The following is a 12,500-nucleotide window of genomic DNA, read 5'->3' as shown; positions in this document are numbered from 1 at the left end:
CGCTTAATCAAATCAGCTAAGAGAAATTATTATAATATTTTTTTCGCAGTTCATGTAAAGGATGGCAAACGAATCTGGCATGGAATTAAGCAAATTATTCAAATTAAAACCCAAGTGAATCAGAAAGTGAACAAAATAGTGATAGATAATCGTGAAATTGTTGACCCAAAACCAATCGCTAATGCACTTAATGACTTTTTTGCTAATATAGGTACTAATCTTGCATGTTCTGTCCCTAGTTCTTCCCAGTCTGCTGGGGAATTCATGTCATCTCCTATTCTTGATAGCTTGTTTTTGTCTCCAGTGACTGAAAATGAAATTGAAGAAGAAATAGCTAAACTTAATGTTAGTAAAGCTGTGGGTCCTTCTGGCATTCCTATTTTTATTTTAAAGATTCTTAAGTGTGAATTATCAGGTCCCTTACAGACAATATTTAATACATATTTTCTTACTGGAATTGTTCCTGAGAAATTCAAGATGGCTACAGTAATTCCAGTCTTTAAGAAGGGCTCTGAGACAACCTTAAACAATTATAGACCCATTTCGTTACTCTCTATTTTTAATAAATTGTTAGAAAAGCTTATGTATAAGCGGATAGTTGACTTTCTTGATAAGGGACAACTTATTTATAGAAAAAGGTTTGGTTTCCACTCTCACTATTCAACTGAATATGCAGTCCTTAGTATAATTGACCAAGTACAATTGGCAATCGAAGACCATGATTATTCATGTGGAATATTCCTAGATTTAGCAAAGCTTTTGATACTGTTAATCACCAAATTTTACTCACAAAACTTGATTACTTTGGTATCAGAGGTGTTGTTAAGGACTGGTTTTACTTCATATCTGAGAAACAGAACACAGTTTGTATCCCTGGGTGCTGTTACTTCAGACATTCAACCAGTGTCTTGTGGTGTGCCCCAAGGGTCAGTGCTTGGGCCACTCTTATTTCTCATCTATGTAAATGATTTTCATAATTGTTCAAAGCTTTTGGATTTTCATCTTTTTGCAGATGATGCAAATTTATTCTTACAGCATAGGGATATAAATATACTTGAAAGTCTGATTAATTCTGAACTTGAGAAAGTTCATACTTGGCTTTGTTCAAATAGACTTTCATTGAATATTGATGTCAAATTTTGTCATTTTTCGTCCTATCCAAAGAACACTGCCCAAACAGGTCATCTTATCTATAAACAATCAAATGTTAACACAAGAAACTTCTATTAGATATCTTGGAGTCTATATAGATTATAATGCTAATTGGAAGACTGATATTACTTATGTTTCTAAAAAAGTCAAGAGAAGCATAGGCATTCTTTCTAAGCTCCGTTATTTTATAAGTACCAAAATACTACTTAGCCTATACTATGCTCTAGTTGAACCTTTCTTAAATTACTGCATAATTGCTTGGGGCGGGTACTTATCTGACAACTTTACAACCTTTATTTATATTACAGAAGAAAGCCCTAAGAATAATTACTTTTACTAGTTTTAATGAACATTCAAGTCATTTATTTAAAGATTTAAGAGTTGTTAAGCTGTTTGATATTATTGCCCTTCAACCGGCAGTATTTATGTATAAGTTTCATAATAAACTCCTACCTCCTGTATTTGACCATTACTTTAATCCTGTTAGGAATGTACATAATTATAATACCAGATTATCTAGCAAAATGACTTATGCAATTCCGAAAGCCAGAACCAATTATGGAATCTTTAATATACGTTTTCAGGGTGCGAAAGTCTGGAATGATATAAGTGATGATCTAAAGCTTTTTCCTCTCAAACATTTTAAGAAAAACCTAAAGCTAACTTTTTTTGAAAACTATTAAAGATTCTCATCATCTTAACATCATAATTCTTCTGCCTTTCCGTTGCTTTTGACATTTTGTTTTCCTCAGTCTTTTATGTGTTGTTTGCTTTGGCGCGTGTGTGCGTATATGTTTGCATCTGACCTAATTTATATTAGCTTAATTGCCAGTGTCCTATTTCATTAGCCCCTATGGTTATTTGGGGCGGCCTGTACTCCTTTCTATTTTTGTTATATCTTGTAGTTTATTGCTTTACTGTTGGTACAAATAAAGTTGTTGTTGTTGTTGTTGTTGTTGTTGTTAGGCAGCTTCACATCTTTCAGGTGTGGCCATTCAGACAAGTCTACTTGATTAGAGCGGCAGCGATTGGACACATTCAAATCTTCAATGTGAAGAGCATGATTGACAGTGAAGTCGGGGGCTTGTTCACGTGTTGAGGATATGTGGAATTTCACTTGGGATAGCTCACAGTCGTGACTCGTATGAGTAACGTACAGTGTTCAGACTGACTCTATCAGGGACTCCTTTTAGCTTCCATTTCGCAGCGATGCGAGGGTTAATCATGGAACTGACAACAGCTGTGTCTACGAAACCATAAGTACTCAGGGCCAAACTACTCTCAGAAACAACACGGACTTGTACCTTGAGTAAAACAAATACTCTATCGGAATCAGTAACAGATGCGTTATGTACTCGTAGGCTGGTACTTGGTGATGAACTCTGACCACTATTTTCTTTCTCTTGGTAAACTTGGCTCGTGGTTGGAGCAAACAAGTGTAGTAGGGGGTGGTGATTTAATGGGTGAGCACAGTCTTTCCCAGTGCAACCATCCCTTTTGATGGCACTCCCTTTGTAAATGTGAACGACAGAGACAACGATAGGAAAGCGCATTAAACCTGGAGAATCGTCGACACCAACTTACATTCTTAGCGAAGAAGACAGGACATTTATGTTTTTCGTGTGATCCTTTGCAAGCCTCGCAGGTGTCTCTGATAGACAAAGGTTTCAATTTTGAAGGCTTCGGTTTGCTAACATCAGTTGCAAGGGTGGTTACTCGCATACTATCTGTAAACCTGGGATGGAATGCAGAGTGTCAGCCTTAAATTTCACTGGGATACTGTTGTTTCTGTTATATATAATGGAGTGTTCTCAGCCAAGCCTAAAAGTGGAGCTCCCTGGTTATTTATTCTCACTGCCGAATTGTCTGCGTTAAAACGTTTCCGGTTGCTGCTTTCATAATTAAATCATTTTCTTTGCTTTCTTCTACAGAAAAATTCATTGCCTGATTAGTGAATGCTATGGTAAATTTTACTCTAAAACCGATATCGCATGAATCACGAAGCGATGAGTACGATATCGGTTTTTTTGAGTGAAATTTAACTTGGAATTCACCAGTTTGGCAATGAACTTAGCGAGCGAATGGAAAAGGAAGTCAACTGTCAACAGGCAGCGAATAGGAATCACGCTAAAATTAGAAGCCATATAAAAAAAAAAACAAAAACAATAATAAAAAAAAAACAATAAAAAGCAAAAAACAAACTTTGTCAGCTCAAGGTCAAAGAGTTTTACTGATCATCCACATTTTGATGTATCTCATTAAAACACGCCAGTTTGGCTTGGAATTAGGATCGGCAAAATGCAACCAAGAAAGGACGAACTTCAAACAAGATCAGCTCCAACGCTTAAATACTGTTTAGGTGCTTTAAACAAACTTCTGAAAACACAAGTTACTGAAATTTCCCCCTAATTTTACGAGAACTCATTGCTCTACGTGTTCATAACATAAGGGCAAAATTTTCTTGTCACTGTCGAGGCACATGGAAAACCATTTGGGCAAAAGGATTAAAAAGCACGCAAGTTATTCGATCGCATTTTAGAGCAAAACAAACAAACAAATCAACATTTTCTTTATGTCAAAAAGAGTACAGATGATTGTTATTTACTTCCAGTTAACAGTAAAATATATATTTTCATTCCTGAACAAAGGAAAAACCGATGAAGCCACTTTTTGAAACTAACAAACGGTTTATTGCCCAAGGAAAGAATTTGTGGAGTAACTTCTTCCACTAAGTATGAGCTATTACTGGTATTCTGTTTTGTCGTTGTTGTTCTCTTTCGCTCTCCTTTCGTTTCTGTTCTAGTCATAGGTCCTCCAGGCATCATGTAACCTTATCAGAGCTTCTAAAGATATCCCAAAAAATTGCAATTAAATTGCAAATATCCCAAAAATTGCAATACAGAGAAAAAACATCTCTAAGCAAATTAAAAATAAACACTCAGCTTTAAGTTTATATCCCTCCGATGATTGACTTGAATAACTGCGCAGCCGCTAGTGTGGACCACAGCCATCATGATATGACAACTGGATTGAATTCCTAACCGTAATCCTAACCCTAACCCTAACGCTTTCAAAGCTTCCACAATCATAGCATTTTGACCAAACCTTTGGTTTAGAACTTGTAATGCAATCTGACAGTCGTTTGTGAGTCCTTGAAAGTTTTCAATAAGGGCTCGCGCTCTTCCAGCCGTGTATGTCACTAAGTAGTTCATTTTCTCACTCACTCAAAAATAATTTGATTTCTTTCTTGTGGGCGGTGATTGGGACGTTCGAAGCTCCCTTCTTCCCCAGAAAGACGCGTGCGCTTCATCATAAATCTTTGGAGAATTGCAATCTTCTCCAATTGGAATAATCCTGTGATGTTGTCATTAACGTTGTGCTGTCACAGAGGAATAGATAATTCCAATTCAGGAGCATTATGGTTAAGGTGGTCCTTCAACTGTTTGTCTGGTGATTGGGCTAATTGAATTAGCTTCATGCCAGAGCTAATTGACTGTTCGGTTCTCTGCCCGAGAGGGAGAATCCCTGAAACTCAGAATCTTGCCCACCTTCCCTTCCAATTTGGCAATGAGTTCCTATGTCTGGCTCGTCATCCGGTTCATCTGAGCCTAGATACTGCTCATTGTCGTCCTTAATGGAATCTTCATTGAGCTTACTTACAGCATTCGCAGCAGTGAATTAGTGTTATTAATCTTACTTATTTGGCCTCTTTCCTGGCCGCCTTAACATGATCTAGTTGTGCCAGTCTTGCTTCCAACTCAGCAGGCTTTGCCTTAGCTTCGAGTGCTTTAGCTTTGGAAGAAGTGGTCGACAACTGGGAAGTTTTGGAGCTCTTCGATCTCACGCTCTGTATGTTAGACAACATATCATTTCCGTCACGTTTTATCCGCTTTGCTACACCACTAATCCACTCCTTTGCACTCTGTTAAAAATAGGTTTGACATAAATAAGCATACATTACGTGTGGCGGGAAGAAAGTCACGTGTAAAGAAGGACTTAGTCTGAGTTTTTGATCGATCGTCGGATCGCTTCGAGGGTCAAGTTGCGTATTGAGTTTTAGATTTCAACCGTGCTAAGGCCTTAAAACCGTCGAGTGACGTGGTAATTCGTGTGGAAAACTGTAAAGAGATCATTCACCAGGAAATGAATTAAATATACCAAAAATATTCATTACATGGTCCTTTCGAGTCGTATGAAATACAAGAAGGAGTAGAACAGCAAACCTGTTGCCGTCATCGAAGGATTTTTTGAATTGGAAAAAGGCTAATTCTACTCTAAAAGGGGGTTTATGGACATAAAGCGTCATGAATATCGACAACAACAGGAAAATACGAAATGCACACAGGACCTTTGTTTACAAAACAGTGGGGAATGTGGAGAAAATTTTGACAGAACACGTTGGAGATTTAACGTCGTTCAGGGAAAAGTTAACGGCTCTGAAAGCCTTGTTGACCGAAAAATTGGAAACGACAAAAAAGCTGGATGAAGCAATATTACAGCTCACCAAACCAAAGGAACTAGAGAAATAAATAGAAGATTCTGGTGAGTTTTGTGTGCACGTTTACAGTATTTTAGTGAAAATCGATTTGAGTTTGGAGAAAGGGAAACATGGCAAACACACACAGGCTCATGCGACAAATCAGGAGAATAGTAGTACCAGAAATACCAAAAGCGCGAAAGTGAAACTACCTAAACTCTAACTCAAATCATTTTCGGGAAATTATCGACAATGGCAGGGTTTCTGGGACACATTTCAATCTGCTGTCGATGGAAATACTGGTATCTCGGCCATTGAAAATTTCACCTATCTGACGAGTTGTGTAACGAGCAATGCTGAATCCGCAATTGCTGGACTGCCTCTGACCGCAGACAATTATAAAGTAGCCATTGACATTCTTGAGGACCGATTTGGTAAATCGCAGTTGCTGATATCAAATTATATGGATGCCTTATTGAAACTTCCATCTGTAAATTCAGTGCATGAAACAAAGAAATTACGTGAATTGTTTGACAAGATTGAAATCAACATTCGAGGTTTGAATGCATTAGGAGTTGAACCACGGTCCTTTGGGAATTTATTAGTCCCAGTCGTGATGGAAAAAATTCCCTCAGAGTTACGATTGGTTATAAGCCGTAAGTTTGGCAGTGAGGAATCATGGAATCCTGATGCCTTGTTGACTGCACTGAAAACTGAGTTGGAGGCCAGGGAAAGATGTACTGCATTGAAAACAAGTGGTCTAAATGCCAGTACACCCAGGTTTGAACAGTACAGAGCAAGAAGCAAGCAACCCCATTCTGCCTCTGCCCCTTATACAGGCAGTGAGGAATTTACTCAACAATGTGTCTTTTTGCAAAAAGAATTACAAACCAATTAACTGCATGACCATCACTGAACCGAAAGCTAGGAGAACAATACTGAGACGAAATGGCAAGTGTTTTGAATTGTGTGCCTGAAGGGTGGCCATATCTCCACAAATTGTCCGTCAAAGGCGAAATGCTTTAACTGTGAAGGTAGATGTTGCGGTTGAATTTGATTTTTGGTTTAAATTTTCTCAAACCGGTTTATTTCTTTCAAACCAGTTTGTTTTTTTTCAAACCAGTTCAAGTATTGAACTGGGGTGCAGGGATGGCGCAGTGTTGAGAACACTCGCCTCTCACCAATGTGGTTTAGAAGTGCCTTTGAATGATTAGCTTCAAACAGAAAGTGTGGATCATGGTCACGATGGTGCATTTAGGCTTAAGGACTGCCTCAGTTTCAGTTTAGGGTTATCAATATGAAATTGAAGTTTGTTTTCAGAAGGTTAGGGTTAGGGTCATAAAATCTGTTGGTATTTAGGCCTAGTAAGTGGATTTTTGTCTGGTTAACTAAGTAATGCTGTTTGGGTAACAGACACCGTTCACTAAAGTAACCAAATGTATAGATTCATTTTATGTTTCAAATTTAATCTGAATACAAGTAATAAAGACGCAGTCAAAACAAAGTGTTGTTACTTCATTTATTTGCAAACTGAACAAATGCTACTGACAAGTAGCAAGCATATAATCTTAATGCTTCCTTGTGGAGTAACTGTTTTAGCATAGTCTTTCGTAATCTCCATTATTTTGCGCAACATCATATTCGGGTGTACAGGACTCGTTTTGTCTACCCTGTCTATTTTGATTGCAACCAAGTAATCGATCTTGTAAGGTGCCTTCCTTGAGTGTCTGGTTTGTTTTACCATTTCTTCATTGTATTGACTCCGTCGTTCACGTATCTTCTGGCGTTTGGCTGCTTTTTTAACAGCTTCAACAGGTACAAGGCGAAGAAGCCCCTTCGTTTTCCAAATTGCCTCCCAGATATCGCAATCCAATCACAAAAAAACGTAGCTGTCTTTACTGTAGAAGGCAAGTCACCGTTTCAACTGAGTTTATTGACAAATTTGCAAAAAAATTCGCACATAAAAACAGGGTGACACTCTGATCATACAAATGTGTCAAAAAAGTTAAAAGTTAAAAGAACATCACGTGAAGCCTAAGGCGCAAAAATGCTAACAGGGAGCCGTGGTTGGAGCAGCTAAGTGTAGTAGGGAGTGGTAAAATGATGGGCGAGCACAAGCCTGTGCAGTGCAACCATCCCTTTGTGGGCACTCTTTTTGTAAACAGTGAGACGCAAGAGTACATCTTTTAATTTGAGAGAGATCTCAGAAAATCATGAAAGTTTACTGATTCCGAATAATACGCGGGAACAGTTGGAGTTTTGTTCATAATACACTCAGCGAAATAATTATGATCAATGCTGGAGAAAAGTTTATTTCATTTCTTTCACTTCATTTGACTATGAAAAACCTTCATTTTTCTAAGAGAAACGTTACCTTAGTTTCAGTATTCAAAATTTTAAATTATTATTATTATTATTTTGCCTTTTCTTTTAGATTACCCACCCTCAATCGTTCAAGGACATTACTGAAGATAATCAGTGGGATTAAGTGTACAGCTCTTATCTTATTATAAAATTGAGTAAACCTGTGATCGGCGAATTTAGTAAAAGCTAAATTGGGATGAATATCACCGTTCTCCTTTAATTAGAATTGCCGCTAGGTATACTTTAACTAAAAAGTAGTACTAGAAGTAGCTATCGCTAAGTGTCAAAGAGACAGTCAATATAATACATAATTTGCAGATTTGTATTAGAGTGCCCTTTTGGAACCCAATAGCAAAACCCTTGTACACTTTGTATCAAGAGTTTGTATTTCGAAAAACAATGTAAAGGTTAAGGTGTTTTGCAATAATATTGAAAGTACTGCTGTAATTTTTGAACGGCCGCGGGTGTAAAACATGTCATTTGAAATCAAACTCTCTTGCATGACACATGGAGGTTGTAGAATTTTTATTTTGCAAGATAAAGCTATGACTTATATGTCAAACTGATCGTTTACTTGTGTACTTTAGAGACATTATTATTCCCTTTGAAACTTAAATTAAGTTGTTCACAACAAGACGGTCACAAAACAAACAAAAACACTCAAGGATGGCACGCGGAGCGAAATTGAGAAGAGCGGCCGATAAGAACACGTACGCTGGTTCAGTTCGAAAATAAATACTAAAGAATACTCAAAACAAGCGTACCCAACACAATGGTCAACGAAATGGGAAAAAGCATGTTTGTCACTCACCTCCAAATATCCTCGTGAACTATGTTGCGATATGCCAGTTTGTCTGATGACAGCACATCAAAACAAGCGCTTTAATTGATTTTTAACGTCACCTGATAAGCAACCCTTTGTTACCTTACCTTATCTAACATTACAAATCCTCTGGAGGACTCGAAACTTTTTTTCCGCGAACACAACACTCTGGCGCTTCGGCTCTATGAAGGCTTTGCCTCGTCAGCCTCGCGTCTTCACTCGGCTGTCTTGTTGGCAATCAAAGCCATTGACACCTCAAACGCCCTAAGACGCCCCCTTTCTCCCAGGGGTCAATGGGTTAAAATAAACTATGAAGGAGAAATTTTCTTGTAAATTGCTTTCCATGCGTTCTTTTCTAGATGGCTTCATGAAAATGAAATAACTCAACTGGCAGAAAATGTTTTCTCAGGGCTCTTAAATCTACAATATCTGTAAGTAGGGTGTAATATTCTACCCTGGGTATTGCTACTAATAATATGGTAATAAGGTATGGAGAATCGCTCTGGCCTTCCCGAAGCCTACTTCCTCTCATCTTTCTAACATCAGCAGATGTCTATTTTCCTCAATTCCGTAACTTATACATGAACTACTCTTCCCAATCCTTGTTGAACGTAATAAGTAATATAACCTAATAACCTTTAACAAATTTGAGAATAACACGATTACTGAATAATCTTCTGAGGACCTTCTGCACGACGCATGGTTTGGAAACTGTTTTGGTGGCGGCAAATATGAAAATATTTTACTTGCTCATAGACGCCCGAAAACCGACGGGCAAATTCGAGAATGTGCGCTCCATTTCGAATCCACCTGCGAATGGTTCCGCTAGGGAATGATTCTCAAGTACATCATCATAAGCCTTAACGTTCTGGTGTAAGCCACCAACGAAGAAACGATCAGAAACTCTCAATTTCAAAGCTTTGAACTCAAGAGACACGCTTGACGAGAGGACATCCCTCCAATCAACAGCCTCCGTCACTCGCACCCTGGTCGGGAACCCCGTTTATATCCACCCAAGTTGTACAGTGTCTCGATTTGATTCCTTCAATCTGATTCTGGAACTCTATCCAGTTACTTGCTTGCTCCAGAAACCCACCATCTAAATAAAAGGGGGGGGGGGGGGTGGGGTTTAAATAGGAATTTCACCTAGTCCAATCGATTGATACGGCACATAAAAAACAAAGAAAGCTAGTGCTACCGGGGTTCCCGACCAGGAGGGAGCGACTTCAGCACGCCTGAGAGCAAGCAGGACGTCTGGTGGCTACCTAGATAACGTAAGCCAACAGAGTCACTCACCTTGATCAAGAGCACAAATAATGCAAGATCCATTTTAAAAACCACAGAAAAACCCTCATGGGATTTCAAATCCAAAAAAACCTTACCAAAGGCAAAACCCCATAAGTATTATTAATGCACATTAACGCAAAGAGAATTCACTCCACATACCTAACCCGTATGATCAGTACAATTCCGCAGCATTATCAGAAGACGTCCGAATTCGCAACGCAGGTAAACCCGAGACGTTATTATTATAATAACCATCACACAGGCAAACCACAGAAGCATAAATGATTAAAATAAAGCTCCGCCACCTCGGCGAGCCACACCGGAATATAACAATACCAAAAATTCAAACACGCAAACAAGCCACGCTGGCATCACCAGAAAAAAAGAATTTCGCCACTCAGGTAGAATGTTAAAAGTCGATGGTTGCACACTCCGACGACACATCTGGATACCACTATCAACCTCATTACTAATCAAGCTTTTACAATAGGACAAGAATGTTAAAAGTCAATAGTAGCACACTCCGACGATACGTCTGGATAGCACTGTCAACCGCATTAGTAACTAAGCTTTTACAATAGGACAAGAATGTTAAAAGTCAACATCTGCACACTCCAACGATACATCTGGATGCCACTATCAACCTCATTAGTAACCAAGCTTTTACAATAAGACAAGTATGTTAAAAGTCAATAGTTGCACACTCTGACGATACGTCTGGATGCCACTATCAACCTCATTAGTAACCAAGCTTTTACAATAGGACAAGAATGTTAAAAGTCAATAGTTGCACACTCCGACGATACGTCTGGATGCCACTGTCAACCTCATTAGTACCCAAGCTTTTACAATAAGACAAGAATGCTAAAAGTCAATAGTTGCACACTCCGATGACACATCTGGATGCCACTATCAACCTCATTAGTAACCAAGCTTAGTCAGGGTGGTTTAGTGGTTTAGTGGTCATCAACCATGCCTCCCACCTCTGCGACGCAGGTTCAACTCTGGCCTCGGGTCGTATGTGGGCTCAGTTTCAGTCAATCTCAATGTGAATCCCAGGGTTTTTCTCCGGGTACTCCGGTTTTCCTCCCTCCTCAAAATCGACTTCCGGCCTATTCCATTACGCTGTGGTGCTGTCCTCCGAGGTCACACATGGGTCGTGTTCAGGGGCTGAGCGCCTAGCCGGCAGCACAGCTCCTTCGGCCCGACCTTTTTGAGCTGCGTCCTTAGCAATTCAGTCTCCGACTGCGAGAAAGGGCGATTAGCAGATCAGAAATTATATCAGATATTTCATTACAATAGGACAAGAATGCTAAAAGTCAATAGTTGCACACTCCGAGGATACGTCTGGATGCCACCATCAACCTCATTAGTAACGAAGCATTTACAATAGGACAAGAATGTTAAAAGTCAATAGTTGCACACTCCGACGATACGTCTGGATGCCACTGTCAACCTCATTAGTACCCAAGCTTTTACAAGAAGACAAGAATGTTAAAAGTCAATAGTTGGACACTCCGACGACACATCTGGATACCACTATCAACCTCATTAGTAACCAAGGTTTTACAATAAGACAAGTAGGTTAAAAGTAAATAGTTGCACACTCCGACGACACATCTGGATGCCACTATCAACCTCATTAGTAACCAAGCTTTTACAATAGGACAAGAATGCTAAAAGTCAATAGTTGCACCCTCCGAGAGTACGTCTGGATGCCACCATCAACCTCATTAGTAACGAAGCACTTACAATAGGACAAGAATGTTAAAAGTCAATAGTTGCACACTCCGACGATACGTCTGGATGCCACTGTCAACCTCATTAGTACCCAAGCTTTTACAATAAGACAAGAATAGTTGCACATTCCGACGATACGTCTGTATGCCACTGTCAACCTCATCAGTAACCAAGCTTTCACAATAGGAAAGGGTTTTTTAAAAGCAACAGTTGCACATTACGATGGTCTATATGGATCCTACTCTTAATCTCACCAGTGCTAGCTGAAAACTGATCAATTAAGTTATGCAGAAGAGATTTAAAATATTGCAAAAGAATATTTCCCAATTTCATTAATATTGCCCAGAATGTCACGTTTTGTGTGACCTAAACGCAATAACAATATTGATACCTTTGTGGTAAGATATTGACTGACTACATTCTACATGTATTTACTTCTTACTAGATTTACAAAAGCCTCAAATGATGGAAATTTGACAGACGTTTATATTATTGTCGAAAGAAAGTCACAAGTCTTAGGCTCAAGCTACATGTAATGTGTTCCAAAATGTCATTGATAAGGAATTAAATCCTGGAAAGCCACACATCTATAAATAATTACATTCTGGAGAGCCACATAGCAATAAGTATTTAGAAAGAAAGCTTCAATTTTACTTT

The sequence above is a fragment of the Montipora foliosa genome, unplaced genomic scaffold, assembly GCF_036669935.1.
Source record: "Montipora foliosa isolate CH-2021 unplaced genomic scaffold, ASM3666993v2 scaffold_471, whole genome shotgun sequence".
NCBI classification, from domain to species: domain Eukaryota; kingdom Metazoa; phylum Cnidaria; class Anthozoa; order Scleractinia; family Acroporidae; genus Montipora; species Montipora foliosa.
The sequence above is the reverse complement of the archived record's forward strand: the minus strand, read 5'-3'. Positions refer to the sequence as shown.